Below are 27,546 nucleotides of genomic sequence, written 5' to 3' on the forward strand. Positions count from 1 at the left end.
GGAAATGGAACTTATAATCAGAAGTATTCTAGTGATTGTGAATGAATCAGAAAGGAATACTCACAGTTTTTCCTGAAAAATCTCTCAGTAAAATTTATTAGAAAATTCAATTTCTTCCATGAGAAAGGAAGCTAGATGTAAGATTGAGTGTACTTGGCCAGATCATAGCAAACCTGGACCCTTCAGGACCAGGGCCAATACCTGGGCTTTAGTTCTTACCTGGGAAAGAGTCTGTGCTCCTTCCAGAGGGTGAGCTGGCAGCGTAGTCATTTATTTTCTGTAAACATCACAAAATATTATCTATAGACAACAGATGGAAATTTCTTTAGATTTTTTGTTTATAGGCATTTTTCTGCTTTAAGTTTTCTATCAATCTTTTATTTTTGCAGATAGAGTCCCTCAAGGGACTTGCATTCTAGTGACTATGATGGCAAACAGAAAGAAGGATAAGAGCATGGAGGGGTGCTTTTTTAGAGGACAATGTTTCTGAGCTTACTCATGCATAAACTTGTAGAAACTAGATGTAAACTCACAAAAATTGCTTTTCAGTTTTTTCTGATGTGTGCTTGCTCACAAGGGACAAATATAAATTTTATATAAAAAATAAATTTTACCTAAACACAGAAATCACATCCAACCATTTTTGATGGGAAGGGAAGGACACTGATACTTTGCTAAGTCATTTTGTCCCTTTGCAAACAGGATATGATTCTACCACTTTGATAGGCACAATTGCTTAGAAATTATTTCAAGTTTAGGATATTTTTAAATTTTTAATTGAGATATAATTTATGCAAAGTTTATCATCTTAAAGTATACAATTAGTTAGTTTTTAGTAAATTCACTATGCTGTGCAGTCACACTAATTCCAGAACATTTTCATCACTCTAAAAGAAACTCTGTGCCTATCAGCAATCAGTCCCAATTTCCTCTTCCCCTATCTCTAGCAACCACTGATCTACTTTGTCTCTATGGATTTGTCTAGTCTTGACATTTCATATAAATGACATATAATATGTAACCTTTTGTGTCAGAGTTCTTCACTCAGCATAATGTTTTCAAAGTTCATCCTTATAGCACATAATACTTTATTCCTTTAAATGGCTGAGTAATATTCTATTGTAAGGATATGCCATACTTTTTGAACTGATGGAAATTTGAATTATTTCCATCTTTTGTCTATTATGAATAACCATGCTAAAACCTGTTATGGAGTGCTAAGAAAATTTATGTACAAGTTTTTGTGTGAAAGTATACTTTCAGATCTCTTGGTTACATACTTAGAAGTGGAATTTCTGGGTCATATGTTACTTCTATGTTTAACTTTGGAGTTACTGCCAAACTTTTCCCCAGTAGCTGCACCATTTTAAATTTCCAATTGTAGTGTCTGAAGGTTCCAGTTTTTCCACATTGTTGTAAACACTATCATTTTAAAAAAATTACCGTTATCTAGAGCATCTCTAATAATGTATATTTTCATGTGCTTTTTGGTCATTTCTGTAGTTTTGGAGAAGTGTCTTTTGAAGTCCTTTGCCACTTTTAATTTAGTAATTTTCATTATTAAGTTATTAAGAGTTCTTTATATATTTTAGGGATAAATCTCTTATCAGATAGATGATTTGCAAGTATTTTCTTCTTTTCTCTGGGTTTCACTTTCTTGTGGTGTTCTTAGAATTGTCAAAGTTCTTATTGTCTTTTAAAATTTTTTTTTCTTTTTGAGAGAGGATCTTGCTGTGTAGACCAGGCTGGCCTTCAACTCATGATCCTCCTACCTCAGCTTCCCAATTACTGGGATTACAGGTATTTGCCACAACTCTCAGCTTCAAGTCTTTGCTTTTGATGGAGTCTAATTTAACTGTGTTTTTCTTTGGTTGTTTGCATATTTTCATATCTAAGAAACCATTGTGCATGGCTTGAGGGATGGTTCAATCAGTAGCGCACCTGCCTAGCAAGTGTGAAGCCCTGAGTTCAAACCCTAGTATAACCAGAAAGAAAAACATTGTTTAATCCAAGATCATGCAGATTTATACTCTTATTTTCTTCCAAGAGTGTGATAGTTTTAAGTCTTACATTTGGGTCTTTGGTCCATTTTGAGTTTTTTATATATAGCGAGAGGTAGGAGTCCAACTTCATTCTCTTGCATGGAGACATTCAATTGCCCCAGCAATTGCCCTCATTGAATTGTCGTCACACCTATGTTGAAGACCACAGATGTATGGGTTTATTTCTAGACTCTTAATTCTATTTCATTGGTCTATATGTCTGTACTATGCCAGCACCACACTTTTTTGATTAGTGTAGCTTTGTAGTATACTAGGAAGTTAGGAAGTATGAATCTATCATCCTTGTTCTTTTTTTTTCTCCTTTTATTTTATCATTTTTACATTTACTTACATGTGTATACATTGTTTGGGCCACCTCCCTACTCCCCCTACTTCCCTCCCTCCTCCCCCCACTTCAGGCAGAACCTGTTCTTCCCTCTTCTCTGATTTTGTTGAAGAGAAAACATGAGAGGTAATAAGAAAGACATATCATTTTTGCTAGTTTGGGATAAAGATAGCTACGCAGAGAGATTCCTGGCGTTGCTTCCAGGCACTTGTGTATTGCAACCCACATTGGTTCATTTCTACCAGAACTCTTCACTACTTCCTGGTCCCCTTCCCATAGTGGTCTCTGCTAAATTAGGATTACTTTATTCACTCCTCAACAGGGAGCACATTAACCACATTCAATCTTTTAGGTTACCATTCCTTTCCCTATTTCTCCTGTGCACAGTTTCCCCTTAGTGTGTGACTTGTGTCCAGTAATACCACTACATTTGTTTTGGGTCTATAATCCGCATATGAGGGAGAACATGAGATTTTTGGCCTTCTGAGCCTGGCTAACTTTGCTTAAGATGATGATCTCTAGTTCCATCCTTTTACTTGCAAATGATAAAATTTCATTCTTCTTTGTGGATGAGTAAAATTCCATTGTGTATAAATACCACATTATCTTGATCCATTTGTCAGTTGTAGCGTATCTTGGCTGTTTCCATAACTTGGCTATTGTGAATAGTGCTGCAATAAACATGGATGTGCAGGTGTTTTTGTAATAACTTGAGTTGCATTCCTTCGGGTATATCCCTAGGAGTGGTATTGCTGGATCATAAGGCAACCTTGTTCTTTTTTCAATATTGTTTTGATTATTTTGGGTCCCTTGAGTTTCTATATGAATTTTAGAATTAGTTATCCACATCTGCAAAAAAGCCAGTTGGAGAGTTGCATTGAATCTGTGCATCAATTTTGGCAGTAATGTCATTTAAACAATATAATATGAACATGTCGTGTCTTTCCATTCTTTTAACTATGTTTTGTAGTTTTCAGTATACATGTCTTAATACTTCCTTGGTAAAATTTATTCATAAATAGATATTTTATTCCTTTTGATAACTGTTTTCTTAATTTCAGTTTTGGATTATTCATTGCTAGTGTATAGAAATACAATTGATTTTTGTTTATTGGTCACAATTTATTTTAGGTTGATAGTAAATTCAGATTTGAAACATACCACACCATGAATCAAGGAACTTGCATAGTACTTACCTATACAAACCAAGAAATCCAACTTTTTGTTGTTGATATAATTTTAGCTGGTTATTTTAAGACTTTCCTTAAGAATTATTTCTAGCTGGATGGTTCATGCCTGTAATCCCAGCTATGTGGAGGTAGGAGGATCACTGCGGCAGGCCCAGGCAAAAGTGTGAGACTCTATCTGAAAAAACAAACTTTAGGGACTAGAATATGGCCCATGAGGTAGAGGACCTACCTAACAAGAGTGAAGCCCTGAGTTCAATCCCCAATATAGCAAAAAAAAAAAATTCTATATTTCTAAGTTAAGGGTTGTAAAAGCATGCAGTATAGTAGACCATTTGTAGTCTGTGGTCTCATGTCTTTCATATGTATTTTTCCTATTTAAGTGAAACACACACAAATACAATCCTTAGCATCTCAAGTCTCTATCTGTATCATCAAGATACTTTTTACATATTCCTGCATGTTATGTATATTAATGATTACTGCTAATGGTGACAAAATTTATTCAACAAATGTTTATGTGCTATATCTTATTCTAAGTGGGAAATACTAAAAGAAAGTTTTATAAACTATAGACCCATTCACCAAGGAGCTATATGCTGTTGAGGAAACCAGTCAAGCAAATGGTAATGGTAACATTTGTATTTATTAAATAGCCAACATTTGAATGCAAACAATGAGCCTGACACAGGCTAGGTTTCTGCCTTTCTGGGGCTCATAATAAAGGGACTCTAACAGACCTGGTAAAAATAGATAATGGGAGTAGGAGGAAAGGTATCTAAATTTGGAGTAAGGTAAGGCTTCCCCTCTCCTTGGTCTAACTGAAGAAGTTGGCCATAGGAAGGTCAAGAATAATAGTTGCAGAATTTTAGATCAAGAAACCCCATTACAAAGCCTAAGAAGTGGGAGACCTCATCATATGCTCAGGGAACTGCAAGCAACACACCAAGAGGTTCTGAGTAAGTATCTGCTGAACAAGTGAATAAATTAGTGCTGGGTGTGAGGGATGCTGGAGGAGGATGGGAAGGCTTGGCTCACAATGGAGCCATACTCAGAGGTTTGAAGGCTGAAGAGAGCCTGCTGCATCTCTTCCTTAAGATTTATACTGTACTTGGACTGATTCACTTTTGCTTGCCCAAAACATGTAAATGATATAAAAGCACCAGAAAAGAGTTAAAAACCAATTAAGCACAACTAAATATTTATAAATTTGAGGTGGTAGCTATGTCTATGAGTTAAAAAACCATTTTAATCACTGCCATGTTTCTAAGGAAAATACTATTTGTGTGTCTAATGTCAGAGAATATTTTTTAAAACATCTGATTTTGAAAGTACAAAACAGTGTTTTGTAAACTACATTTTCATATGCTATTTTTCAATTCAAGGAAATTACATGTAACTTACATAAAAAAGTACACTATAAGTAATACCACAATGAAGGCAGGGAAAGGAAATAGCTGAGTCAAAATGCTAGAAAGGCAACATTCATACTTCTATTATGCAGTAAACACAACAGAAAAAAAATTGCTTTTAGGGCCTCAGTTTATTCAATATTTTTGAAAAAGGCAAGTATTAGTTCTACTTACAATCTTAATGTGGAATGATTAACACTATTGGCTAAGTTAAAAAAAGGATACTGTAGTCTAGGCCTGGTGTGGTAGTTTATACCTATAATTTCAGCTATTCACTTGGAGGCAAAGATCAGCAGGATTTTGATTTGAGGACAGCAGAAGTAAAAAGCTAGCAAGACCTCATCTCAACAAATAAGTACATGTCTGTAATTCCAGCTATGTGGGAGGCACATAAAGGAAGATCATGGTCCAAGGCTAGCCTGGGCCAAAAAGTGCAAGACCCTACCTGAAAAATAACTAAGGCAAAAAGGGCTGGGGGCATGGCTCAAGTGGTAGAGTGCTTGCCTAGTAAGCACGAGGCTGAGTTCAAACCCCAGTACCATCAAATAATAAAAAAAAAATAATAAAACATCCCCATTGTCTCATTTACCATTATTTTTCTTTCCCAAAAGAAATATAAGTCAGGTATAATGGTGCATATCTGTAATCCAGAACTCTGGAGGCAGAGGCAGGAGGATCTTGAGTTCAAGGCAGCCTAGGAAATACAATAAGACAGTGTCTCAAAAAATATATATATAATATATATATATAATTTATATATATATATATAATTTTTACTTTTTTCAAAGTGGTTATATGGTTTAAGAAACAAACAGATAAAAGGCTCATAGCAATAATAAAAGGTTCTATTCCACGTGTCATCACTTATTCCCACTTTCCACAGGAACGTTGGTCTGCTATTTAATTCCACTTTTTTAACAACACAATACTGCCATGTCTTGTTTTTCAGTTTTGGCAATTACATCATCTATGAATTTCCTAATATTTTTATTGTTCAGTATTTCTTATATACATATTTCATTTTTTTTTGTTTGTTTTTGCAGTACTGGGGATCGAATCCTGGGCCTCACATGTGCTAGGCAAGTGTTCTGCCTTTGAGCCCTACTGGATGTGATTAGTATATAAACACTGTCCACAGCATTTCATGTTATACTAGTCAGAAGAAGTTAATTATGCCACATTAACTAATGACCATAGAAACCCTAAGTCTCTTTCTTGTTCTGTTGGCTTACAACAGTAAAGGTTTCCTTCTCATTCATGCCTTGTGTCCAGCAGTGGGTCAGCTGCAGTTCAGCAATATGATCTTCACTCAGGTCACAGATGGCCAGAGCAGCCCTTATCTGAACAATGCTGATCTGTGGCAGGGTTAGAAATGGAATCATAAGCTAGCTCTTAATGTTCTGGAAGTGGCATACTCACTTCTGTCTCCATTTCATTGGCCAGCATAATCCACAATGCCAAGTCTGACATCAGTGGGGCAGAGAAGTATAATCCTTTCTCTTCATCATCACATATTCTTAGAAAATCAAATGGTTTGCTAGAAATATTTTGTTTCTAATTTTTTCTTTCCTAGGTTGCTTAGCTTTCTTCATACCTATCAGCACTTCATCTCTGTGTGTCCAAACCAAGTTGTGAAGTTCTGTTCATAAGAACACATTAGATAATCCATCATTTCCATTTTTTTCTTGTAGACAGCCCCTCTGGAGCACCCCCAGCTTCCAGTGTCAGGATAGACTGGCTGCTCTCCAGGCCTGGAACCTCCCTGCAACTTCATTTAGGGAATTCACTTTCTCTTTCATTGAAGCTCTGTTTATCAGCTCCTTTGTTTTTAGTTTCTTGATTTATACCATTACTTGGGTGGAGTACTTCATTGTAGTAGTTTTCTGAGAATAGACAGGAAGTAAAATATATGAAAGGATTAAGGATGTAGCTCTGTGACAGAATGTTTGCCTACCACATGCAAGGCCTAGGCTTGATCCTTAACGCTGCAAGAAAGCAAAACAAAAATAAGTGCCTTTTTCAAGAAGAAGAAATAAAAGGAATACAAATAGATAAAGAAACTGTCAAAGGATCCCTATTTGCAGATGACATGATCCTATACCTCAAAGACCCAAAAAATTCCACCCCAAAACTCCTAGACACCATAAGCACCTTCAGCAAGGTGGCAGGATATAAAATCAACTTACAAAAATCATTAGCTTTTCTACACATCAACAAAGAACAAATTGAGAAAGAATATATGAAAACAATTCCATTTACAATAGCCTCAAAAAAAATCAAATACGTAGGAGTAAACTGAACAAAGGATGTGAAAACCTCTCCAAGGAGAACTATAAACATCTGAAGAAAGAGATTGAGGAAGACTACAGAAGGTGGAAAAGATCTCCTGTGCTCATGGATTGGTAGAATCAACATAGTAAAAATGGCTATACTACCAAAAGCAATCTACATGTTCAACACAATTCCCATCAAAATCCCAATGACATTCATCACAGAGATTGAAAAATTTACCCTAAAGTTCATTTAGGGTAGACACAAGAGACCATGAATAGCCAAAGCAATACTCAGCAAAAAGAGCAATACTGGAGGTATCACAATACCTGACTATATTACAAAGCAATAGCAATAAAAACAACATGGTACTGGCACAAAAACAGGTATGAAGACCAGTGTGTCTGTACTAGTATCAACTCAAAATGGATCAAGGACCTTAATATCAGACCTGAAACTCTGAAGTTAGTACAGAAAAGAGCAGGGAAAACTTTGGAAGTAATAGGTATAGGCAAGGACTTCCTCAATAGAACCCCAGCAGCCCAGCAACTAAGAGAAAGGACTGACAAATGGGAATACATGAAATTAAAAAGCTCTGCACAACAAAAGAAATGATCTCTAAACTAAAGAGACAACCCACAGAGTGGGAGAAAATATTTGCTGGCTATATATCAGACAAAGGCCTGATAAGCAGAACATACAGGGAGCTCATAAAACTAAACTCCCCCAAAATCAATGAACCAATAAAGAAATGGACAACTGAACTAAACAGAAATTTTTCAAAAGAAGAAATCCAAAGGGCCAAAAAACACATGAAAAAATGCTCACCATCTCTGGCCATAAAGGAAACACAAATCAAATCCATACTAAGATTCTACCTCACCCCTGTTAGAATAGCTATCATCAAAAACACCACCTACAAAAAATGCTGGAGAAGATGTGGGGGAAAAGAAACCCCCGTGCACTGCTGGTAGGAATGTAAACTAGTACAACCACTTTGGAAAACAATATGGAAGCTTCTTAAAAAACTAAACACAGATCTGCCATATGATCCAGCAATCCTACTCCTAGGGATATATCCAAAGGAATGTACTCAGGTTACTCCAGAGGCACCTGCACGCCCATGTTTACTGCAGCACTATTCACAAGAGCCAAGTTATGGAAACAGCCAAGATGCCCCACTACTGATAAATGGTTTAAGAAAATGTGAGGGGGATTCCAAGATGGCAGCTAGAGGGAGGAAGCAGAAAGCGAGCCTCCTATAGTGAGATCTTGGAGAGACACTGGAGACACACTTTGCAGGCATAATCACTGAGAAAAGGCATAACTTTGACCCCTCCACACCTCCAGCCGGCGCAGGGAATCCCCACTTCACGTTAAACAGAGAAACCAGGAGGGCCCCCGGGCCGCCAGTCGCCAGCGCCCAGACAGCTTGGGAAAACATGGACCAGGTGAGCTTTGTGGTACCGTGGTACTCCCACAGACAAGCCTGGGCCAGAGCAGCATAGCCACCTGGACAGACTGACCTCCACCAGGGGAAAGAAAGAGAAACTGAGTAATAAGCAATAAGAACAAATAAAACACGCAGGAAAGAGGGTGAGGTGCATTGAACGCTGAATATTGGGGGAAGGGAATCCTTCCCACGACTGTAAATAAACAAGCAGGGCGGGCCGGAGAGCATCTGGCGGGAGCAGGGGCGTGCGCCCAGCAACCAAGAGCGGGAAAGCTTCTGAGAGTGGCGGAGGGAGGAAAATTCCACAGGAGAGGAGGGAAGACCCACTTCCCACATGAGCTGTAAACAAACATGGCAGCTGGCAGGAGCAGCAGCACCGCCCAGTAATCAGGAGCAGGAAAACTTGTGAAAGCAGAGGTGGGAGGAGAACTGCACAGGAGAGGGGGGAAGACCCACCTCCCACATGAACTGTAAATAAACACGCAGGCCTGACAACACAGGTGCAGTGTCACCTTTCTCAGTGCTTGGAAAGGGGAAAGCTTGTAGCAGAGGCTCAAGCACAGGAGAAATCTGAGCAAACAAACCCTGCAGGGCCAGGTGAGTGCTAAGCTCACCCCAAAGATCTGCATAAATAACGCCTCCAGCAACAGCAGGCTGACAGCAGCAGGAAGGCAAGGCACAGTTGCAGATACCATTCTCAGAACTGTCTCCAGACTCTTTTTTTTTTTTTTTTGTCTCCCTACCTTTGATGAGAGAACAACCGAGTTACACCTGCAAGCTGAAAAACTTACTGAAACTGTATTGCATTTGAACTTGGGACACTTGGTAGGGTTTTTTTTGTGCGTGTGTGTGTAGTTTTGTTCTACTTTATGCGTCCCCTTTGATGAGACAACAACAGAACAACATCTAAGGCACCATCTCCAGGATTGGAGACTGAGACTTCACTGCATTTGAACTTGGAAGTTTTTTGGTTTTTTTGGTTCTTTTAAATTTTCTATTTTTTCATTTATTTTAATACATTTTTATAAATTGATTTTTCTTTCATTGATTTATTTTTTATTTTTATTCTTACTTTTTTTACTTTTGATTTTCAATCCTCTCTCTGTCTCTCTAATGTCTGTTCAGCTTATTGTCGATTAGTACACTAACGCTCCCTGTTTATACCTTTGAAATCTTCTTGTGTGATACCTTGTTCTGTTTTCTCCCTCCATTCTGTGTATTTGTTTTTCCCATTTCTTTAACTTCTTGCTTTCCATCTCAGCTCACCCTTCCATTCTAAATATTACCATTGTTATTATCACAAGCTAGAAAATACTTAATTGCACACAGTATAGGGACAGTAACAACACCAAACACAATGACGGGAAGACAGAAAAAACAGGGAAACCAGTTTCCCCACAGCAAAAAATTAGTACAGGAACCAAAGGGGAATGAAGAAAACAGTTACTCAGATCCAGACTCCAACAAAATGAAGATAAACTATGCCAAAGGACCGAATGAAGCCCACAAGAATATTTAAAAAAAGACATACTACAGGTACTCAATGAGAATTTTATAGAGATGATACTGGATAGAGTCAACCAAAATGTACAGGAGACACTCAAGAAATTCCAAGACAACAAAAATAGAGAATTTGAAAAAACAAAAGAAAAAATAAAGGAAACCATAGAAGCACTGTATAAACACCAAAGTCAAAGAGAGAACACGATGAATAAACAGACAAATGAACTCAGGACAAAAATAGACAACATTAAAGAGGAAACCAGCCAGGATATGGAAAACCTCAGAAAAAAGAATGAAACAGAACTGCAAAACAAAACGGAAGGTCAATCCAGCATAATAGAACAAACAGAAATCAGAATCTCAGAACTTGAAGATGAAATGGTAATTAAAGGAAAAACCGAAGAACTATTAATTAAACAACTCAAGACCTGTGAAAAGAAAATGCAAGAACTCACTGACTCCATCAAAAGACCAAACTTGAGAATCATGGGCATCGAAGAAGAAAAGAGGTGCAAGCGAAGGGAATGCATAATATATTTAACAAAATAATAACAGAAAAATTCCCAAATCTAGAGAAAGATATTCCCATACAGATGCAAGAGGCTTCCAGGACACCAAACAGACCATATCAAAATAGAACTACCACACGACATATCATCATTAAAACAAGTTCAGAAAGTAAGGAAAGAATATTGAAGGCTGTAAGAGGGAAAAAACAAGTACCATACAAAGATGAACCCATCAAAATCACAGCAGACTTCTCAACAGAAACATTAAAAGCAAGAAGAGCGTGGGGTGAGACCTTCCGGACACTGAATGAAAATAACTTCAACCCCAGGATACTCTACCCAGCAAAGCTATCATTCAAAATAGATGGAGCAATAAGTCTTCCATGATAAGCAGAAACTAAAACAATATGTGACCACAAAGCCATCACTACAAAGGATTCTTCAAGGGATTCTGCACACAGAAAGTGAAACCCAACTTAACCATGAAAAGGCAGGCAGCACCAAACCACAGGATAAGAAAAAGCAAGACAGTAGAGAGTAACATCAGGTTAGGTACACACAATCAAACCTTCAAACAACTAAGATAACTAAATGGCAGGAATCACCACATACCTATCAGTACTAACGCTTAATGTTAATGGACTTAATTCACCCATCAAAAGACACCGTTTGACAAAATGGATTAAAAAAGAAGATCCAACAATTTGTTGCTTACAGGAGACTCATCTCACCGACAGAAATAAGCATATGCTTAGGATGAAAGGCTGGAAGAAGATTTACCAAGCCAATGGCCCCCGAAAACAAGCAGGAGTAGCAATACTTATCGCTGACAAAGTAGACTTCAAACCTACATTGATCAAACGAGATAAAGAAGGACATTCCATACTAAGAAAAGGAGAAATAGACCAAAAGGAAATAATAATCATCAATCTGTACGCACCCAATGTCAACGCACCCAATTTCATCAAACATACCCTGAAAGACCTAAAAGCATATATAAACGCCAACACAGTGGTTGTGGGAGACTTTAACACTCCATTATCATCAATAGATAGGTCATCCAAACAAAAACTCAATAAAGAAATCCAAGATCTAAAATATGCAATAGAGCAAGTGGACCTAGTAGATGTCTACAGAACATTTCATCCAACCTCTACACAATATACATTCTTCTCAGCAGCCCATGGAACCTTCTCCAAAATAGATCATATCCTAGGGCACAAAGCAAGCCTCAGCAAATATAAGAAAACAGAAATAATACCGTGCATACTATCTGACCACAATGCAGTAAAAGTAGAACTCAACAACAAAAGTAAAGACAAAAAACATGCAAACAGCTGGAAACTAAATAACTCATTACTTAATGAAGAATGGATCATCGATGCAATAAAAGAGGAAATGAAAATGTTCCTGGAAGTCAATGAAAATGAAAACACAACCTACCGGAACCTATGGGACACAGCTAAGGCAGTCTTGAGAGGAAAGTTTATAGCCATGAGTGCATATATTAAAAAGATTGAAAGATCCCAAATCAATGACCTAATGATACATCTCAAACTCCTAGAAAAACAAGAACAAGCAAATCCCAAAACAAATAGAAGGAGAGAAATAATAAAAATAAGAGCTGAAATCAACGAAATAGAAACCAAAAAAAACATACAAAGAATTAATGAAACAAAAAGTTGGTTCTTTGAAAAAATAAACAAGATCGATAGACCCCTGGCAAACCTGACTAAAATGAGGAGAGAAAAAACCCAAATTAGTAGAATTAGGAATGCAAAAGGGGAGATAACAACAAACACCATGGAAGTCCAGGAAATCATCAGAGACTACTTTGAGAACCTATATTCAAATAAATTTGAAAATCTAAAAGAAATGGACAGATTTCTAGATACATATGATCATCCAAAACTGAACCAAGAGGAAATTAATCACCTGAATAGACCTATAACACAAAATGAAATTGAAGCAGCAATCAAGAGTCTCCCCAAAAAGAAAAGTCCAGGACCAGATGGATTCTCTGCTGAATTCTATCAGACCTTTAAAGAAGAACTGATACCAACCCTCCTTAAACTGTTCCATGAAATAGAAAGGGAAGGAAAACTGCCAAACACATTTTATGAAGCCAGTATTACACTTATCCCAAAACCAGGCAAAGACACCTCCAAAAAGGAGAACTATAGGCCAATCTGCTTAATGAACATTGATGCAAAAATCCTCAACAAAATAATGGCAAATCGAATTCAGCAACACATCAAAAAGATTATTCACCACGACCAGGTAGGCTTCATCCCAGGGATGCAGGGGTGGTTCAACATACAAAAATCAATAAACGTAATAAACCACATTAACAGAAGCAAAGACAAAAACCACTTGATCATCTCAATAGATGCAGAAAAAGCCTTTGATAAGATCCAACATCATTTCATGATAAAAGCTCTAAGAAAACTAGGAATAGAAGGAAAGTTCCTCAACATAATAAAAGCTATATATGACAAACCTGCAGCCAGCATTATACTTAACGGAGAAAAATTAAAACCATTCCCTCTAAAATCAGGAACCAGACAAGGATGCCCACTATCTCCACTCCTATTCAACATAGTACTGGAATTCCTAGCCAGAGCAATTAGGCAAGAAGAAGGAATAAAAGGAATACAAATAGGTAAAGAAACTGTCAAAATATCCCTATTTGCAGACGACATGATCCTATACCTTAAAGACCCAAAAAACTCTACTCAGAAGCTTCTAGACATCATCAATAGCTATAGCAAGGTAGCAGGATATAAAATCAACATAGAAAAATCATTAGCATTTCTATACACTAACAATGAGCAAACAGAAAAAGAATGTATGAAAACAATTCCATTTACAATAGCCTCAAACAAAATCAAATACCTAGGTGTAAACCTAACAAAAGATGTGAAAGACCTCTACAAGGAAAACTATACACTTCTGAAGAAAGAGAATGAGGAAGACTATAGAAAGTGGAGAGATCTCCCATGCTCATGGATTGGTAGAATCAACATAGTAAAAATGTCGATACTCCCCAAAGTAATCTACATGTTTAATGCAATTCCCATCAAAATTGTAATGACATTCATTAAAGAGATTGAAAAATCTACTGTTAAATTTATATGGAAACACAAGAGGCCACGAATAGCCAAGGCAATACTCAGTCATAAGAACAATGCAGGAGGTATCACAATACCTGACTTCAAACTATATTACAAAGCAATAACAATAAAAACAGCATGGTACTGGCACAAAAACAGACATGAAGACCAGTGGAACAGAATAGAGGATCCAGATATGAAGCCACACAACTATGAGCAACTTATCTTTGACAAAGGAGCTAAAAATATACGATGGAGAAATAGCAGCCTCTTCAACAAAAACTGCTGGGAAAACTGGTTAGCAGTCTGCAAAAAACTGAAACTAGATCCATGTATATCACCCTATACCAAGATTAACTCAAAATGGATCAAGGATCTTAATATCAGACCCCAAACTCTTAAGTTGATACAAGAAAGAGTAGGAAATACTCTGGAGTTAGTAGGTATAGGTAAGAACTTTCTCAATGAAACCCCAGCAGCACAGCAACTAAGAGATAGCATAGATAAATGGGACCTCATAAAACTAAAAAGCTTCTGTTCATCAAAAGAAATGGTCTCTAAACTGAAGAGAACACCCACAGAGTGGGAGAAAATATTTGCCAATTATACATCAGACAAAGGACTGATAACCAGAATATACAGGGAACTTAAAAAACTAAATTCTCCCAAAACTAATGAACCAATAAAGAAATGGGCATGTGAACTAAACAGAACTTTCTCAAAAGAAGAAATTCAAATGGCCAAAAAACACATGAAAAAATGCTCACCATCTCTAGCAATAAAGGAAATGCAAATTAAAACCACACTAAGATTCCACCTCACCCCTGTTAGAATAGCCATCATCAGCAACACCACCACCAACAGGTGTTGGCGAGGATGCGGGGAAAAAGGAACCCTCTTACACTGTTGGTGGGAATGTAGACTAGTACAACCACTCTGGAAAAAAATTTGGAGGCTACTTAAAAAGCTGGACATCGATCTACCATTTGATCCAGCAATACCACTCTTGGGGATATACCCAAAAGACTGTTACTCCAGAGGCACCTGCACACCCATGTTTATTGCGGCACTATTCAGAATAGCCAAGTTATGGAAACAGCCAAGATGCCCCACCACTGACGAGTGGATTAAGAAAATGTGGTATCTATACACAATGGAATTTTATGCAGTCATGAAGAAGAACGAAATGTTATCATTCGCAGGTAAATGGATGGAATTGGAGAATATCATTCTGAGTGAGGTTAGCCTGGCCCAAAAGACCAAAAATCGTATGTTCTCCCTCATATGTGGACATTAGATCAAGGGCAAACACAACAATGGGATTGGACTTTGAGCACATGACGAAAGCGAGAGCACACAAGGGAGGGGTGAGGATAGGTAAGACACCTAAAAAACTAGCTAGAATTTGTTGTCCTTAACACAGAGAAACTAAAGCAGATACCTTAAAAGCAACTGAGGCCAATTGGAAAAGGGGAACAGGTATTAGAGAAAAGGTTAGATCAAAAAGAATTAACCTAGAAGGTAACCCACACACACAGGAAATTAATGTGAGTCAACTCCCTGTATAGCTATCCTTATCTCAACCAGAAAAAACCCTTGTTCCTTCCTATTATAGCTTATACTCTCTCTACAACAAAATTAGAAATAAGGGCAAAACAGTTTCTGCTGGGTATTGTGGGCATAGGGGGGAGATGGAGGGGGCGGAGTGGGTGGTAAGGGAGGGGGTGGGGGCAGGGGGCAGAAATGACCCAAGCCTTGTATGCACATATGAATAATAAAAGAAAAAAATAATAAAAAATTGAATTCATAAAAAAAGAAAATGTGATATTTATACACAATGCAATTTTACTCAGTCAAAAAGAAGAATGAAATGTTGTCATTTGCAAGTAAATGGATGGAACTGGAGAACATCATCTTAAGCAAAGTTAGCAAGGCTCAGAAGGCCAAAGATCACATGTTCTCCCTTATATGTGGTTACTAGACCTAAAACAAATGCAGTTAATATTATTGGACATGGGTCACACACTAAGGGGAGAACACATAGAGGGAGGAATACGGAAAGGTAAGAAACCCAAAAGTTGAAAGTGTTTGATGTGCCCACTGTAGAGGAGCTAATATAGTAATCTTAAATTGACAGAGGTCATTATGGAAAGGTGACCGGGAAGCAGTGAAGAGGTCAGGTAGAGATGAACCAATTCGGGTTGTAATACACATGTGCATGGAAGCAATGCTAGGAATTTCTCTGTATAGCTATCTTTATCTCAAACTAGCAAAAACATGTCTTTCTTATTATTGCTTATGTCTTCTCTTCAAGAAAATTGGTGAAGAGGGCAGAACAGGTTCTGCTTGGAAGTGAGGGAGGATGGGAGGGAGAGGGAGGGGGTGGGGACGCAGGGAGGAGAAATGGCCCAAACAATGTATGCACATATGAATAAATGAATAAATAAACCAAAAAAATCATGTCTTTTTCTTTTTGACATCTTTTCCTGTTCCCTGCACTGGTTTTATTTTCTCCTGGTTACTCTACTTGTTCATTTTAGGCTCTTCTTTCATGTAAGGGTTTTTTTTTCAAGTACTTTCCTTAAGTGTTGACCTACACTCAAGAATGAGGTGACAAAAAGTTAATTATACCTTCTGTTGGTATGGGCATGGTCTATCAACTGTTGTGCTTCACTGTAAGAGACAGGTAACAAACCCTGTTCCTCATTATGGTATTCCAAACTCAACATTTAGTGGCCTCTTTTCTTGGAGTAGCTGCTTTTCCCCTGTGTTAGTCAGCTTTCTGTTCCAGTAACAATATGAGATAATCCACTTATAAAGAGAAAAATTTCACTTTGGCTTACAGTTTTTGTTCAGTGGGGGGTGGGTTTGTGGTACTGGGGTTTGAACTCAGGGCCTTACATTTGCAAGGCAGGCACTCTACCACTTGCGCCATACCTCCAGCCTGGCTTACAGTTTTTGGAGGTATCAGAAGCCCCACTGCTATTTAAAAAAATTTATTATCATATTATTGTTGTCCTGGGGGTACATTTGTGACATATACAAAAGTGCTTACAATGTATCTTAGTTAAATTTACCCCTTCATCATTCTCCTTTACCCCCTTCCCTCTCAATTTTCCATTACCATACATGAGCACATATTTCTACCATATTCATTCTCCTACACCCTTTCCTTATATCCTCCCTCTCCATTGCTTTTGGAACTGTTTCAAGAAAGCACACTATGAAGGGAACATATGGCAGAGAAAAACTGCTCATTTCATTGCCAAGAGAGGGAAAAGGGCTAGGATTCCACTCTTTCCTTTAGGAACATGCCCCTACTAAGCCCCATCTCTTAAAGATTCTGCCACCTTCCAATAGCAGTACTCTATTGACCAAGCCTATTACATAGGTATCTTTGGGGGACATCCAAACCATGACCCCTACAGAAACCGTTCAATCTCCTGACAGTATCCCAGTATCCTAGAATGTGAATTTGGGACTGAAGCTAAGAGGGTTTGTCTCATAATTCGGTCTGCACAACTTCACTTTATTCTCCTTTCTGTGTAAGTGAGCCATCCCTATCCTCAGCTCTACCTGGGTTCTAGGGGAGTTCAAGTCAGCCTCTCCAGAAAGAAGACCATCTATATTCTGATGACTTGGGCAACATGGAATGGAGCAGGGAATGGGAGGAAGAAGGGTCTAACTGGTCTTTAAAAATTTTTTTACAACAAATCTTTCTTTTTTATACAGTACTAGGGCTTGAACTCAGGGCCTCATGCTTGCTAGTCAGGTACTCTACCTCTTGAGCAACTCTACCAGTCTTTTTTTGTGTTGGATATTTTCAAAATAGAGTCTCAAAAACTATTTTGCTAGGCTGGCCTTGAACAGTGATCCTCCTGATCTGTGCCTCCTGGGTAGGTAGGATTATAGGCATAAGTCACCAGTACCCACCAAGGCATCTTCTTTTCAGCCTCAGTTTACCTCTGCTTTCAGAGGTATCACAGTTGCAGAGACTTTCCAGGGCTTTATGACATTAGCAGGTTCACTTGTGGATGACTACTCCCTCTCAAAGGGTTAGATATTAACGTTCTCAGCTTTGGCAAGTCAGTTATTATTCATTCATCTGCTTTCTACATTCCTAAGTTTTGTTGACATCCATCTTCAGCAGGGATCTCTTTCCCTGTTTGCTTTGTCTTTACAGGTTTATATGTTTACAACTTTTTTTTCCTTCACTGTCATTTTAATGAGGTATCTGGAGTAAGTGGAGAAAAAACGTGTATTCGATGCACCATGTTTAACCAGAAGCCTTCTTACCATTAGGTCTTAACATGTATGGATATAAACATTTTCTAAGTTGGAAAACTTCAGTATAGGTATGGGTAATTTCATAAAAATAAGATATAAGTATAATAAAATAATGACTATATTTAATTCTAACTTGTTTAAATATGCTAGGAAGTCCTTAAAATACTTGTATGTATTATATGTAGTTCATGTAGTATATACATAGTAACCTTTGAGGTGTCCCAGCAGTCTAACTTCAGAGCCCTCATGCTACATATGTTACATCATTTTCCAAGATAATGATAATCTTGGTATTTTCAATTTGCTCAATCCTTATTTATCATAATTTAAGCTATAACAGATTTTTTGACTGTCTATTTGAGACAGGGTTTCACTATGTGGTCCAGGCTGGCCTCAAACTCACAATCCTCTTGCCTTAGCTGCCCAAGTGCTGGGATTACAGATGTGAAGTGCCATGCCTGGCTATGGCTATAAAAGGTTTTTAATGAAGATTTTGAACATTTGCTATGCATTATTTCATGTAGCAAGCTAGCATCACTATAGACATACTTATTTGAGATACACATTGGAGGTAGAACAGAGTAATCCATGACAAATTTTAAAGCACTGTCATAGAAAACAGGAAACCAGCATGTGATGGATTTATAATACAGACAGATGGGCATTCCCTGTAAAAGAAAGTAGTTAACAGCTGTAATTTGAGAGGTCAGACAGAAGCAATTAGAAATCCTACATTATATCATTTTCTCCAACACTGTCTTGATATCACTCCTGTTGTAATTCTTTGTGCATATGTATATATGTGTGCATGTGTGTGTGTTTGTGTATACACACACACACACTTCAGAGACGTATCTGCCTTGAACTCTCAGTGTAGCCAAGTCTAGCCTTGAACTTGAGATCTTCCTGCCTCAGCCTCCGGAGTACTGTACCATGAGGTCCAGCACTAGTAACATAATCTTATGTGGCCACTGTTGTAAATATGATCTGTTGTTAACCAAGACATTATGTAGTTCATGACTATAAAACAATATATAAAACTATATGGATGTTCATTTTCAAAACCCTTACTATCTCTCAATTCCTTGACCTCCTGTCTTCAAAGAATGTTGGACCTTCTGCTGCTTCAGTGTGTTAGTCAGCATTCTGTCACTATAACAAATGCCTGAGATAATCTACTTATAAAGACAAAAGGTTTATTTTGGCTCACAGTTTTGGAGGCCTATGATTGATTGGTTCCATTGCTTTTGGGTCTGTGGTGAATCAGTACATCATTTTGGGCAAAACCCAAAATGTCTCACCATATAGCCAAGAAGACCTTGAGGAGGGGGCTAGAATCCCACTGTCTCTTTCCAGGGCATGCTCCTAATGACTTGCCTCTTAAAGTTTCCATTGCCTCCCAATAGTGCCAAGGCTTGGCAACCAAGCCTTCAACACATACACCTTTGGGCGCCACTTAAGATACAAGCCATTGCACTCATTTGCTTATTCTCATGATCATTCCCATACTCTCATATTACTGGTCACTGTAGCCCCTCTTTTAATTTTAATATGAAGTCTTCTACTGTTCAACTGGTCTCATCTTTCTGAGTCATTCCCTATAGAACATAAACTCCAACAATTCTTCAACCTGATCAAAAACATCAATATAGACACTCTACTATCTTTTCCTGTTCCCCATCCCCCCTTAATCTTACATCTTACCACACCTGAAGTGATAATGCCTCATTTGCTTCTACCCTCAACTGTGTTTGTTCTGCCCTACCCATTATTCCTGCCTGGCCAAATCTCAGTCCTGGTTAGTGCCAAAACTGCCTACTCAATGCCTGCTCATGAGTTGGGGAAAAATGTACAAGCAAGTGACTAGTGTCACTATAAATTCATGATCACTCACTGAAGGGATCCCTTAGTAGTGCCTGGAAAGTTCACTATGTTCCTAATCAATTCACTCGCCCTTGCTCATTGACTTTTATTTTACCTCTCTCTTCTTTCCTCATGACTTTCAGTGAATGATCACATTAGAGTAGGCTAAACTGATACAACAAATTTACATGTTGCTCACATAATTGAGTGTTCCAGGTCAGCGGGAAGCTCTCCCTTCATCCAGGTACCTTCTTTCTTGTGGCTCTGCCAACCTCAGGGGCTTGTCATCTGCATAATCAAAGCAGAGGCTGCATGTCCAGGGTCCTGCTGGCAAAAAGGAAAAACACATAGAGGCGGCACATATACTGTTTGGTAAAGGCCCTGGCTTGCAGTGACATAGTTCCTTATGTTCTACTTGACCATATTGACTGAAAAGAGGCTAAGGAAAGCAGTCTGTCTTCAGAGAGAAGATCTCTCTCCTTATTTCGCTCCTTATTTCACTGAGAAAACAGAAGGGACTACAGAAGAACCTTTACTCTCTCCCTCTATCAAATATAAATTTACTTCAGTGTAAGCAGGTATATACATGGGTACTGTGGATGTACATGGATAGTGTGGAAGATTGAGGACCAGCCCTACCCTGGGCAAAAACAGAAGACCCTACCTGAAAAATAACTAAAGCAAAAAAGGACAAGGACCATGGCTCAAGTGGTAGAGTGTCTGCATGAGGCCGTGAGTTAAAACCCCAGTACCACTGAGAGACTGGGGAAAGCGGGGGAAGAAAGAAGGAATAGAGGAGAGACATCTGTAAGAAAAAAAGAAGATGCTTTTTGAGAGATAATTTTGTATATTTATATATATATATATATATATTTATATTTATATATCCCATATATATGGATACTGCACGGGGTTTCTAGGCGATCCTAATCAGATTAGAAGGTATTAGTTTCCAAGCTTTTGATTAGAAAAACGTGGCTATGGTGACAAAATGCAAGCATATCTTCTTCCTTGTGTTTTCCAACCTCTGTAGTTTGGAATACTGTTGATCAACATTTCCTCCTGTTCAGCTTTTGTGAAACTCCAATCCACCTTTGCTTTGATGATTCTGTATTACTCTGGTTCTCTCACTTCCTCCCCCCCTACCCTATTTTATTTGGCTTCTTTCATCTAGATTAGAGCTTCTCAAACTTTGATGTGATATAAACCTCTTGGGGTTCTTCTTCAACTGAAGATGCTGATTCAGCAGCTCAGGGTTGGCTCCTGAGAGTCAGTGTTTCTAACAAACAACCTAGTAATACCAATGCTACTGGGTCATTGACCACAGTTTGAGTATCAGGACTCTTAAGATGTTTCCCAAGTTTCTGCCCCCCTCCCTCCATTTTTTCCCACTGCTAGGCTGAATACTTTCCAATTTTTCTAGGTTCAATCCTCTTTTCACATATTTCAGAACTTTTATTTCTGGAAAGTGCTCCCCTAGAAAGAATATCCGTATATATTTTGGTGGTCTCAGGGTCTTGTGTCTATAGGCAGGGGCTCTATTACTTGAGCCATGCCTCCAAACCTCAAAACCTTTATTTCTAACTTCTTAGTGTCCACATCTTTGTTGCTCCTTGAAAAATCTTCAAACCCTTAAAATGTCCATCCAAACTGATCATCAACTCTCAAAAAGCAGCTCCTCCTTTTTCTTACAGATGTCTCTCCTCTACTCCTTCTCTCTTCCCCCCTCCCCCAGTCTCTCAGTGGTACTGGGGTTTTAACTCAGGGCCTCATGCAGACACTCTACCACTTGAGCCATGTGCCTCACCCATTTTTGCTTTTAGTTATTTTTCAGGTGGGGTCTTCTGTTTTTGTCCAGGGTGGGCCAGGTCCTCAATCCTCCACACTTCCACATTCCTAAGTAGATAGGATTACAGTGAGTATATGGGATTACAGATGTGAGTTAGCCAACACACCAGTCCCCTTTTTGTATCATAATTATCTACAAACAAAACCTCACTATTTTCATTTTCCTAACCTCAATTAATCAGTTGCCAAATTCTGTAGATTCTGCCTCCACATCATCGCTCAACCACAGTCTTTTAAATTCATCCTGCCCTCCCTTTAGCTCAGAGTCATCACCTTATTTGTTTGGGATGGGACTGAAGTTTGAACTCAGGGCTTTGTGCTTGTAAAACATGCGCTCTTCTCGAGCCAAGCCTCCAGCCATTTTGTTCTGGATATTTTGGAGGTTGGTGAGGGTGGTGGAAGGTCTCACAAACTATTTGCCTGGCCTGAAACCTCGATCCTCCAGATCTCAGCCTCCCACATAGCTAGGATTACAGGCATGAGCCACTGGCGTCCTGGCTTCGTTCTGTGTTTTTGAGATGGGGTCTTGCTATGTAGCCACTGTCCTTGAAGTCACCATCCTCCTGCCTCAGCCTCCCAAGTGCTAAGATAACAGGCCTGCACCACCACACCCAGGTAGATCATCATTACATTCTACCAGGCTCTTGGTTTTTTCACCTCTAATTGGTGCATCCCTTCACAAAGAGATATAAAGAAAAAGAAACCTTCCTTTTCTTCCTCCAAATTTAAAAGGATGATAACTCAAAATACAGAATTAAATACAAATGCATCCACTTGGCACCTGGGACCCCCTTCTCCTTTGTTTTTGCCACTCAACATATCTTACTTAGAGCGTTTGCTCTTTCCAGAACACAGCTGTCAATGCCTTCATACATGTTTCTATGCTTTTGCTGTAAAACCCTCCTCACCTCCTTCAAGGTCAAACCCAAACGCCGCCTCCTTCAAGTTGCCTTTCCTGATCTCCCAGACAGACATGAGAGGCTCTCCGATTCTCTGCAGTACTGTTTTTCACATGGCATCTAGCATGCTGTCTTTTTTTGTAGCTGTTTTCTTTCTTTTGAGGGCAAGGATTACATCTTTGATTCCCCTCTGTAGCCCCGAGACTTCTTACCGATGAGGGGTGGGTGTCTAATCTCAGTTGAATTCAAGTGACTTGTGTTGATAATGTCACAGTGGAATCAGAATTGTAAGCTAGTACACCTAGGTTCCAACTTGCCATTAGCTGCCGTTCGCTGCTAGGTTTTGGGTAAGTCGCTTAACTTTGCTTGCAAATTTGGCCCGCTACTACCTAACTGCGTAGGGAGAAGCCGGCTGAACTTGAGAGACTCAGCAGTTGTTTTCTTTACAGCGGTCTGCCGCAGTGTCTCTATATGAATCCTGACTTCACTAACCGATGCCATCCCCGAGCTGCTGAAGACCTTTTCCACTCCATGGCCTTGTAACCGCTGTCGGCCAGGCAGGGCTCCCGCGCGGGAGCGGCGTGCAACGCCATTCGCTCGGGAAGCCTCCACCTTCCCTCCCCGCTCCAAGAGCGCCCCTCTCTTTCTTCCCGCTGACCCCGCAGACCGCGGCGCTGTTGCCTACGCGCGCCGTTTGGATCCTGCCCGGCCCCCGTAGCTCCTCGTCTCCAGCAGGTGGTTCTGGTCCTCTCCCCTAGTCTGGACGCTCGCGTCACCCGCGGACCTCCACCCCGCGCCATCGTCGCGACCCACCGATAAAATAAACAAACCCCGCGGCGCGCGCGCCAGGCCCCGCCCCGCGCCGGGCTTCTCCCGCCCTCCGCTCGCTGGCTCTCGCTCGCTCGCTGGCAGCCCCGCTCTCCCCGCCCCTCACCACAGCCGGCAGCCGCGCTCACCGTCGCGGTCTCTCCAGCCGGCCCCGACCCGTTAGTGCCCGACGCGCGCCCCCGGCCCCGCGAGAGCCCGCCCCGCCCCTCCCGACACTTGACCCAGCGCAGTCCCAACGCCCAGGCAGCGCCCCCAGAGCGGCGCGGCGCGGCGGGAGAGGCGTGAGCGGCGGCGGGCCAGAAGGCGAGCGGAGGAGGGTCGAGCGGCTGGAGGCCGGGTGAGTACGCGGAGACAGGCCGCCTCGCGGGGGTCGGCTCTGGTGCCCCTGCGGCGGTCGCGGCGACCCGGCCGCGCTCCCCACAGCGCTCCGGCCTCGGCGGGGGGCGGGGGCAGGGACGGGGACTGGGGCCGAGCCGCGGGGCAGAGGGCGCGGAGGGCCGCTCCTGGCGAAGGGCCGTGGCCCGGCTTCTCCCGAGACCCCGGGGCCGCAAAGTGACAGGTGCCGGCGCCCCTGCCCGCAGCTCACTGGCTGGGCGGGCGCTCGGAAATTTCTGGAGCGCCGAGCTGACGCGTTGTTTCCCTTGCAGGGCGCGAAGCCGCGGCGCCCGCGCTCCGCTCGGCGCTTGGCCGTAAGTTTGGAGCATCGGCGCCCTGCCCGGGTGAGGCTTGGCCTTCCTCACGAATGAGGTACAGTGAATGACTCTTTGAATGCAGCGCTCTCCGCCCGTCAGAGAAAAGGAAACCGCAGACCTGAATTTTAATTTTTTTTTTGCTGTTATGTTTGGAACAGTCTCTCAACATTTGTGCGGGATCCTTAGCATTTGGGGTGTTTAATACCTATGGAACAGGAATGACGAAAGCCGTCTACTCCATTGTCTGCGCCATCCCCTTTTCCATGCTTTATGGTAGCGGGATTTTTCAGTTGAGCGGGGGTGATGCTTTCGTCACAAGGACTACACTGAAATCGGTGACGTGTTTCTGCACCAGCAGACGACCCCTGTCTGCTTATGTCGTAAACGTGTTCATGATTGTAGCCGGAGTCATCTGGCAATAAATTTGACTTGTCCCTGGCAAAATACTTCAGAAATCTCTCCTGGAAAATTAGAATACAGAATTAAAAATCTAGAAGGTGGGAGGGAGAGTGGGAGGGTGATGGAGGGGTGAAATTGTTCAAAGCCCAGGTGTGAAATCACCACAGTGAAAGCCCTCGTATTGTTTTGTGTGCTATTTCAGAGTAAAATTTAGACATTCTGTAGAAACCTAAAATTTTTTTCTCGTTTATGCTACTAAAGTTGGTAAGTAGTCATCCAATTTAATGAGATTTTCTCAGTTGTCACAAAGGACACAGTAAACTTCTCTGTATATTACCAATTTAGTGGCTGGCTTCTAGTACTACAGAGTAAGAGCAAGAACCTAGAAGTTGATGGAAAAGGCACTGCGTGCTACTGTTCCCTTATTCATGAGGGAATCCCTGTGTCCTATCTCAGTACGTTGGTTCTTTTTGCTTAATTTTGTCAAGGCACGGACATCAGAAGCTGCACGCTGGAGAAGGGGGCGCAGTAGTTAACGGTGGAAGACTTGGAGTTTGCGACTTAATGATTAAGTTTGTGTTGTTTGCAATAAGGGCATTGGGAACAAAGTTTTAGTGTACACTTGGCTCTTACTGTGAACCTTAATTTTTAAGAAGCCACAGTGAAAGATACTGTTTGTGTTGAGGAACAGAGCATGAAATAATTTTTTATTTTACCAGGTGTTAAATCCGTGATACTAGGTACCATTACATTTTATGCTCAATCCCTTTCTTTTAATTAATTTTTTTGTGATGTTGGGTTTTGAACCCAGGGCCTTGCATATCCTAGGCAAGCACTTCACCACTGAGCTACATCCCCAAGTCAAGTCAGTTTATTTTTTAAAATCTAATTACACTTCCAAAAGTCTACACTAGCTGGATGTGGTGGCAGATGCATGTAATCCTCATACAATATAAAACCAGCTTGGGGTTTGTATTGAGACCCTGTCTCAAAGACATAGCCACACTAATTCACATTTACTACTTGGCATTTGCATTGTACTAATTTCTTTTTTGATCAGGCTAACTGGTTGATAGCGAGATGACTGTTACTCAGGGATATATTTGGCTGTTATTGATTAAGACATATGTGTGTGTGTGTGTATATATCAGTTTTGAAGTATCCTAATTGTAGTCCCCTGAACTGAGATCTATCCTTACTCTAGTGAGGTTATAGTCTACAGGGCTGAGGCCACAATAGCAGTGTTCTTTGATAGGGACCACGAGAACCAATCATTTAGGATTCCTGCTGCAGGCAGTTTAGCCTGTTCCTTTTAAGGAACAGTTTACTTAAGTACCTGATAGACCCTCATTCTTTTATATCAGTAATTTTTTTTTTTTTGGTAGTGCTGGCGTTGAACACAGGGTCCTGCTTGCTAGTCAAGTACTCTACCACTTGAACTGTATGGCCTTAATCCTTCTTGTTTTAGTTTTTTGAGATGGGGTCACCACAGTTTTGCCCAGGCTGTCCCAGAACTCTTCATCCCTCTGTCTCCTGAATAGCTGGGATTACAGGCAGGCACCACCACACCTGACCAAAATCAATACTTGAAAACCTAATATGCTTCCTATACAAATTTGCCTCTTAGACAAAATTAGTTGTGCTGATGATTAGTTGGTAGAATGGTACTTATGGTAAAATAACTTTGGAGTGGTAATAATCATTGTTAAACTGCATTGGTGTTATGGGAATAGAGGATAATCTGTTGTATAGTTTGTGTTGCATTTTTATTTTCCTACTTCTAGGCAGGGTTTTTTTGTTTGTTTGTTTTGGTGGCACTGGGGTTTGAACTCAGGGCTTCACACTTGCTAGGCAGTGGCACTACTACTTGAGCCACTCCTCCAGCTGATTTTTCCTACTTCTAGAGCACATATTTCAGGGCTGGCAGAGTGACTCAAGTGTTAGAGCATCTGTCTAGAGCACATCTTTCACTTCATAGGTAGCTGTGTGTTTGGAAAATGCTTACATCACTAAGTTTGATCAGTTTATCTCCTACGTGTGGAGTATTGTGATATTTGTGAGGAATAGAAACATGAGGCCCTCCTTCAGCATGTTGAAATCAGGACCAAAGGCAGCTAAGAGACAATTTTTAATAGAGTCCATTCAATAATAGAAGTAAATATGAAGTCTGGAGGGATGGAGGAGGAGGAGAGAATGGTTAATTTGAGGACAGGTTAGACAGAACTTCATAGAGATGACTAGTAACTGAGCAGGATTTTGAGGAATGGATAGAAGTCTTAAGTGGATGAGGTCGAGGGCACTGTGAGCAAAAGGAACAGCATAGATAAGAATAAGAACAAACAAACTAGTGGTGTGTTCAGGAAATTCTAGGGTTGGCAGAGTGGCTCAAGAGGTAGAGCACCTGCTTAGCAAGAGTGTGGCCCTGAGTTCAAACCCCAGAACTGCTGTATTAAAAAATAAATAAATAAAATAAGGGAAGAAAATTCTAAATAGTGCTTTTTTTTAGAGTACACATAAAATCTGAAAAAGAACTGCTGTAGAAAGCTCTAACATATACCATAATATTTAATACAAATAACTGACTTTTGGAGTATTAAGTATAGAATGGAGATTTCACTATACTTTTAACATCACTGAAATCTCAAGTATAGAGGAATTAATAACTTTTACTAATGGTAGTCATTAATATAAACAATAATAGAATAATAAAAGGTACATTTGTATAATGATTTGGCTGCATATTTGTAATTGTGAACTTACTTGTGTGGTTTTTTTTTAAGAATTTCTACCAGAAAATTTTGTTTTTAAACTCATCTTGTAAATTCCTTTTGTTTTTCTTCAACTTCTTACATTAGCCTTGAAATTTTATTTTTTAGAGGGAAAAGTTTATCTTC

At 40.0% G+C, this 27,546-nt stretch overlaps 1 protein-coding gene and 1 long non-coding RNA gene across 3 annotated transcripts in view; one reads left to right on the plus strand and one right to left on the minus strand.

Annotated features, from left to right (window-relative positions):
- Positions 1 to 4,788: 4,788 nt before the first annotated feature.
- On the minus strand, positions 4,789 to 23,404 carry LOC141415532 (uncharacterized). The gene is made up of 3 exons (XR_012440503.1): positions 22,743 to 23,404; positions 20,186 to 20,310; positions 4,789 to 6,870 (listed from the first exon to the last, which is right to left on the minus strand). It is a non-coding gene; the product is annotated as an uncharacterized lncRNA (long non-coding RNA).
- Positions 23,405 to 23,665: 261 nt separating this feature from the next.
- Positions 23,666 to 27,546, plus strand: part of Gkap1 (G kinase anchoring protein 1) — a 69,796-nt gene continuing 65,915 nt past the window's right edge. For both annotated transcript variants that reach the window (XM_074052299.1, XM_074052301.1), the window contains exons 1-2: positions 23,666 to 23,898; positions 24,209 to 24,308. The gene's annotated coding sequence lies outside the window, so the exon portion shown is untranslated. The remainder of the gene's footprint in view (positions 23,899 to 24,208; positions 24,309 to 27,546) is intronic.

Source organism: Castor canadensis, chromosome 13 (genome assembly GCF_047511655.1).
Source record: "Castor canadensis chromosome 13, mCasCan1.hap1v2, whole genome shotgun sequence".
Taxonomy (NCBI): Eukaryota; Metazoa; Chordata; class Mammalia; order Rodentia; family Castoridae; genus Castor; species Castor canadensis.